Here is a 6,974-nt window from a genome sequence, read left to right on the forward strand (position 1 = left end):
TTTATATATTAGAGAAATCAGCCCTTTGCCTCTGTGATGAGTTGTAGTTGTTCTCTGTTTGTAGTTTTTCTTTTGACTTTGCATGTGGTGGTTTCTGCAATGCAGAAATTTTAATATTTTATGTAGCCAAATGTATTAATCTTTTCTTTAGAGGATTTAGGTTTTTTATACTTAGAAAGTCCTTCTCCACTCTTAATTAAAAATAAATTCTCCCAAGAGTTCACTGTACTTATAAAACATGATTTTTAAAAATAGTAGTGTAGCATTTTATGATAGGGGAAGACTATAATTTATTTAACTAATCCCCTATTGTTGAACTTTCAGGCTTTTCCTCCCACTACTGATGTCATTTTTTTTTGTTTTTTGCCGAGACAGAGTCTCATTTCATTGCCCTCGGTAGAGTGCTGTGGCATCACACAGCTCCCTGGGCTTCGGCGATTCTCTTGCCTCAGCCTCCTGAGTAGCTGGGACTACAGGTGCCCACCACAATGCCCAGATATTTTTTTGTTGCGATTTGGCTGGAGCGGGATTTGAACTCACCACTCTCCATATATGGCGCCAGTGCCCTACCCACTGAGCCACAGGTGCCACCCAGGTTTTCTGATATCCTAAGTGTTACAATACTGCAGTGAAAAGCCCTATACATAAGAATTCTGTTTCCTTAGGCTAAATTTCTGAAAGTGACCTTCATTCCTGTCCCCAAACTGACCCCTCAGTGGCAGGTCTGCTGCAAACAACTATTTCTATCAAAACTTTCTCATAGTCTGAGGCAGATCCAGGCCTGATATAGCATTCATTTCCTTGGCCTATGGATCCCAGAGGAGATTATGCTGGGTATACTGGAGGAGAAGGGCAGACATGCTGAGACTGGAGGGAGAGAGAAACCCCAGAATAGCCTATGGGTCTCACTCAGAGCCTACTTACTCTTCTTTTGCATATATTCCTCTATTCCAATAATTTGTGGCCTGGTTTTTAAGATGACAGCAGCAAATTAAGAAGAAGCAAGACTGCTAGTCAGAGGTACCCTGGCCCACAGTGTAGTTTCCAAAGTCAGAACGAGTGTAAGTGTAATAATAAAACACAGTCAAAAAGCAGCCCATCTGGATGATGCAGTGCAGGGCTACACTGTGCCACAGATACCAGGGATGGATGAAGAAGAGCTGGTTAGCATGGGTAATTCCTAAATTTGCTTCTAAACGCAAATTCTGAAATTCATCTTGAATATTGTGGTGGGCAGAATGATGACCTCCTTGCCAAAGATGCCCTTGGTCCTAATGCCCTGAATCTGAGAGTGTGTTATGCTTCCAGTGAAAGGGAATTAAAGTTGCAAATGGAATTAAATTGCCAATCAGTTGCTTTTAAAATAGGGAGATTATCCTGGACTACTTGGGTAGACCACATGTAATCACAAGGGCGTTTAACAAGAAGCAGCCAGAGGCAGGATAGCCAGTGTCACAGACAAAATGGGTTAGAGACCACCAGGTCACTGCCGCTTTGCAGATGGAGGGGCCACTAGCCAGGGAACGCAGGCAGCTTCTAGAAGCCAGAAAAAGCAAAGACGTGGATGCTCTCTGAGAGTCATCCGGTAGGAAGGTGCCTTTGATTTTAGTCCATTTTGGATTTTTGATTTACAGAACTGTAAGATAACGCATTTGTGTTGCATTAGGTTTGCGCCAGCTGTTACTGGCCAGAGGAAACCGGTGCAGATACCGCCCGGGGCTGCCCTGCAAGGAGGCGTCTGGAGAGAGGAACGCCCGGCCGGCGCCCACACGCCCGGAAGCAGAGTCAGCTCGTGCCCTACTCTGTTCGTTTTTGGCTGTCTTGCCGCTTCCCTGCCTTCTTGACGAGCCCCAGGTATAAAGTTCAGCCCTTTCCAGGCGAGGTCCAGTTATCTGCCCTCCCGCCTCAGGACTAGGGCGACTCCCCGCTGCAGATACTGTCCAGTTGTGGACCCGCGGGGCCCTGGGTTGGGGGGCGTTGAGGGGCGTCGGGGGAGCAGGGGACCCGGAGCCCTGGAGCAACTCGGGTCGGAGGAACAGCTGGCGTCCCAACCCCAGCTCGGGGCCCCGGGGAGGAGGCAGCAGAGCTGCGCCGGGCGGCCTGCGAGGGGTTAACTCGGAGGAGTGGTGGTCGGGTCAGGTTACTTCCTTTAAGGCAGAGGGAAGGAGGAGTCCAGCCCTGGTGGGGCAGTGACGGCTGCAGCCGGGAGGCGTCCGGGAGGCTCGCAGCCCAGGCAAGGGGGCGCGGGCGCAGGGCTGCTGGGGTGGCGGCCGTTGGATGGGCGGGGGCCAGAGGGAGCCGGGGACCTCGACGCCCGGCGCGTGCTGGGAACAGGACATCTATCTGCTGCCGCGACGCCCCCTTTCTCCGATGGGTAAACTGAGGGCTCGGGAAAGCAAAGAATTAAGCTCCCACTGCGATCTCGTGGCCAAGTGGGTCCCCCTGCGAGCCCTGCAGCGGGTCAGACGGCCTCCCACCCGGGAAGGTGGGCCGCAGGGTGGCCTGGGCAGCCGGGGCCTGGGGAGGACCCGCGGGAGAGGGGCGGGGACGCAGGGTGTAGCATGGGGTGGCAGTCGCGGGGCGGGGCGGGTCCAGGGCTGCGGGGAGATCCCCCGCCCTTAAGTGTCTGCCGCACCAAGGGGCGGTGGCGGCTGCCCAGCGCTCCGGTCTGGGGTCGAAGGTCACCCTTTGGGTCACCCTGGCCTTGGGGAAAGAGGAAAGGGAACTCTCAGTTTGAAATGTCCGTTTTACAATCGTTAGGTTTCTCTTGGCCCTCAAACAACCCCATGGAGATTCGGGCTTTGCGGATACGGAACCGCATTTAGAGATTTTGGGGCGCAGCTGAGACAAATCGTGATTCCCACTGCGGTCCACTGGTGTTCTGGAAGGGCAGATCCCAAACAGCCTCCGGGGATTGCGTGGACGGTGCGCGGCTGCCCACTCTGGGGTGTGCCATGCCCTCATCCGCACTGGCCCCAGCCATCTACCAGCCCGGGCGCCACTCAAGGTGTCTGTCGTCTGGAGCCTTTCATGGCCCTAGTCACACTTCGGCGGCAAAGCCGAGGTCCTCCACAGGCTTGTGTCTGGAGCCAGCCCGGCTGACAAGAAGTTCCGCTTCCCAGAAACCGGCCTCCCTCAGATGCCAGTCTGGGTCTGCCTCAAGGGTGTGTGTCTCCTGATCAGGGCTTTACCTGCCTGGGCACTGCCAAAGTGGATGTAGTGGTAGTCTCAGGAGGCACGTGTAGTTAAACCTAAAGGATCTGCCACTAACTAGCTGTGTGACCTTGGGCAGATCCCTTAATTTTTCTGTGCTTCAGTTTCCTCATCTGCCAAAATGGATGCTCAGTTACATAGATGGGAGCTGCCAGGCGGGGTCTGTAACCTGGGGCCTTCCCTGGCCCTTTTCCCACTTCCTTGAAAGGGCCCCTCTGCTTATTGCCCTGCCTTGGGCCAAGGCTGCTGATATGAGCCAGTTTCCCTTCAGGGCCTTCTGAGGTTCTCACAGGATGGACAGTGCTCCTAGAGGAAGCACCCTGGGGTGATGGAGCTGTGGGTGGAGACCTCAGAAGCCTGAAAGAAAGCCAGGGGCCTGTAGGGCCACAGCGTGCCCTATCTGGGGTCCCTCATCTTTGATCCCCCCACATTCACTGCTCCGTCAGAATGGCCGGATGGGGTTGAGGTTGCCCCTTAGCTCTCAGCCTGCCTAGCCCCACAGCTCACAGGTAGAGCTGAAAGAGTAGGCAGAGACCTATCCAAGTCCCCAGTAGTCTGGGGTAGCTCCTGGGTGATGTGGCAGCTTGACCATGAGTGCTAGACCTTCTAGGCCACAGCCCCTTCCAGGCTCCTGGCATTTCATGTCTAAGTAAGAGGGGCATCTTGTACCCCCACATCTGAGACAAAGCAGCCTTTTCCATTCAGCTGGTATCTTCTACAGGTGTGACCATACCTTAAATATTCTTTAGCACAATTGTCAACCTTAAGATTTGTGTTTGTTTTAATAGATTAACTTGTGTTTTCTGGACTGAAACATAGGCAGGGCAGAAATATATAAACCCAGAAAAAGGCTACCTTGGTGAGGTGGTTGAGGCTCTGCTCTACCCTTCAGGAGATCAGTGGTACAAGAAACATGTGCATTTTGTTCACCTGACAAAAGAACCTGCACCAGAGATGACCCCCAAATCACATGGGTTGGAGCAGAAGTTCGCAAAGTGGGTGCAGCTATGCAAGATGATCTTAGGGGCTCCCTACGTGAGTCAGTGGTCATGATTGAGACATGTAAACTAACAAGTCTGCTGTGGTTTCATTATTGCTCAGTAGACTCAGTAAAAAAGTGGACTGACTTAAAGAGAAATGCTTAGAAAAGAACATACAGTAAGGTCACAAGGGTGGCCTGTGCACAGTCCAGGAGCCTGGAATAACTGTGTGGTCTGGAAGGTGGGACCCGTCCCCAGGGTCATGGGCCTGGTATTCCATCTGTAACTGCTGTCTCTCATGCCCATGCACTGCCACTGTGCACTAGGTGTGGTGCTGGTGTGCAGGTGACATGGCCCTGGAAGGGCTGCCCTCAGGTGGCAACACTGAAACATCCTCCAGGACAGATGGGCAGTGGGTGAGGAAAAGGCAAGAAGCTTTCTGAGCTCAAGGGCCAGCTTGTGTGTGAAGAACACGGGGGCTTGGAGGAGGGAAGAGCAGGGTGGGTTTGAGGAACCGAAAGAGGCCCCTAAGGGGGAACATGATGGGAGTCTTGGGGCAGAGGGCTTGAGATGAGGCCAGAGAGTCACTGGAGCTGGATCACACTGGGCCTGTAGGCCACGGTGAGCATGGGGGGTGTCATCATTCCTTTGCTGACATGTATTGCATTCCTGCTTGTGTGGGCTTCCCCTGATGGCCTTTTCATGGGTTCTATGAAAGAGGTGTGAATTGGAGGCTGGGGAAATGCAGTGGGCAGAGGGGCTGCTAGATGTGGCCTTTGAGCTGGGTTTTGAAGTATGAGCAGGAGTGGGTTAGTGTGGTCCCCAGAGCAGAGATCTCTCATTGTAGGATCAGCTTTGAGCTACCTGCTGCACCAACTCTGAAGACCAGAGGCCTTTTCTGAAAATAAAGATCCCAGCCAGCTGGGCCCATGGTCTGAGTCCAAAGCAAACAGGAAGAGCCCACGGTGGGCCAGGCAGGGCCTCTTTCTCTGTTTGGAGAAGGGATTAAGCCAAGCCTACTTGTGGGTTTGTGGGAGGGGGCTATAGGCTCAGTCAGGGACACAATGTAGTCCAGAGGATGCATGGCCCTTAGTGACAGCACTACAGGGTGCTGTGACAATGGCCTCCCTTGGCAAGTTCCACCCTAATAGAGGACATTGAGACCCCTTGGAGCCACTGTTCTCTCTCTCTTACCAGGCCCAAGCTGGAGCACTCTCTGGACACTCGACTAGCTACTATGTCCCTTGGCCACCAGCTCAGGCCTGATGGAGTGGCTTCCAGTCACTGCAATGGAAAATCCACACTGCCCTGGCCTTGCACTGTGCCTGCTGGAATTGATCTGTGTCTGTTCAATCCCTGCATGCATTTATTTAACAAGCCTCAGGCAGGTTCAGGGAGGCAGGAGTGGCAGATGAATGAGGCCTTCAAGGAGCAGACATCCTGAGGCAGCAGATAGGCATAGAAGCCTTAGGGCTGCACGGTTGAGGACAGTCAGAGAAGGGCGGGGGGAAGTTCTCCTGGAGCAGGTGTGGGATGGGTACAGGTGTGGAGATGGAGGCTAGAAAGACTTCAGTATGGAGTCTCTCCTGACACCCATCCATGCATGTGTGTATCCATTCAACATGTATGTACTAGGCACCTACCATGTGCCAGGCAAGAAGCAGCCAAGGCCCTATTCCCATGGGACCTGCAGTTTAGGGCTTATGCCATCACCACACAGATCGAATAGAAAACTCTGCTAAGTTCTAGGACTCTGAAAAAGAGGTTTGTGGTGCTAATGGAGCTAATAGGGGCTTGACCTGGTTAGAGAGGTCAGTGAGGTTTCTCTGAGGAAGACTTAAAGAATGGAAAGGAATTAAACAGGGCAAGAGGGAAGAAAAGGTGATCCAGGGAGAGGGAATAGCATGTGTAAAGGCCCCGTGGTAGAGGATGAGATGAGGTCAGTGTGGCTGGGGCACTACTACACAGGGGAGCATGGCAGGGAAATGGGCAGGTGGATTACACTTGGACTCGCGGGTTCCTTTAGAAGATTTCCTCTGGATTCTATAAACAGAAGGAAGGTCTTTAGTAGTGGCAGAAAATAGTTGAATTTGTGTGGAGAACAGGATTGAGAGGGCCCATGTGAAAGTGAGAAGTCCATGAGGGTGCAGCTATGTCTGCATTACAAATGAGAATGGCTTTGACCGAGGATGTGATGAGTGAGGGCTTGGGGGGGATTGGATTTGGGAGTGCACCAGGCAGTGTGAAGTTGTGAGAAACAGGGCTGGTGTCTGGGTTTTGCTGTCAGGGCATGTTTTATTGATAAATAATATCTTTATTTCTACCAAGAGCAGAAAGTGAGGCCACGGTTGAGCTCTGGGTAAGAAAGAAGGGAATGATTTTTAGGTTCAGTTATGTGGTGTTTAATATGTTTTCTTGTTAAACTCATTCAAAACACCTGAGAGGTAAATACCATTATTTATTTATGAGAAAAGAGGGTCAAAAAGGTAAAGTTACCTGTTCAAGGTCACAGCTGAGAAGAGGCTCAACCTCCACCAGCAAGGCAAAACTCATTTTACGTTGTTCAGTGAGCTGATAACTGAGGAAAAAGTATTTGGCAGAATGACAGGAAGAACAGCCTGGAAGAACCCTCTCCTCTGGCAGCATACCAGGGGGGCTGGGGCCTTGTCATGAGTAGCCCCTGAGACTCAATCTGAGGGATGACCATGGTTCTGCTGGTGGGAGCTGGGGATGGCCCCACCCTTCTTTGTGCATTTCCTACTTCTGTTCTTGAGAGGTCCT

Source organism: Otolemur garnettii, unplaced genomic scaffold, assembly GCF_000181295.1.
Source record: "Otolemur garnettii isolate 467f Iridium unplaced genomic scaffold, OtoGar3 scaffold00029, whole genome shotgun sequence".
NCBI lineage: Eukaryota > Metazoa > Chordata > Mammalia > Primates > Galagidae > Otolemur > Otolemur garnettii.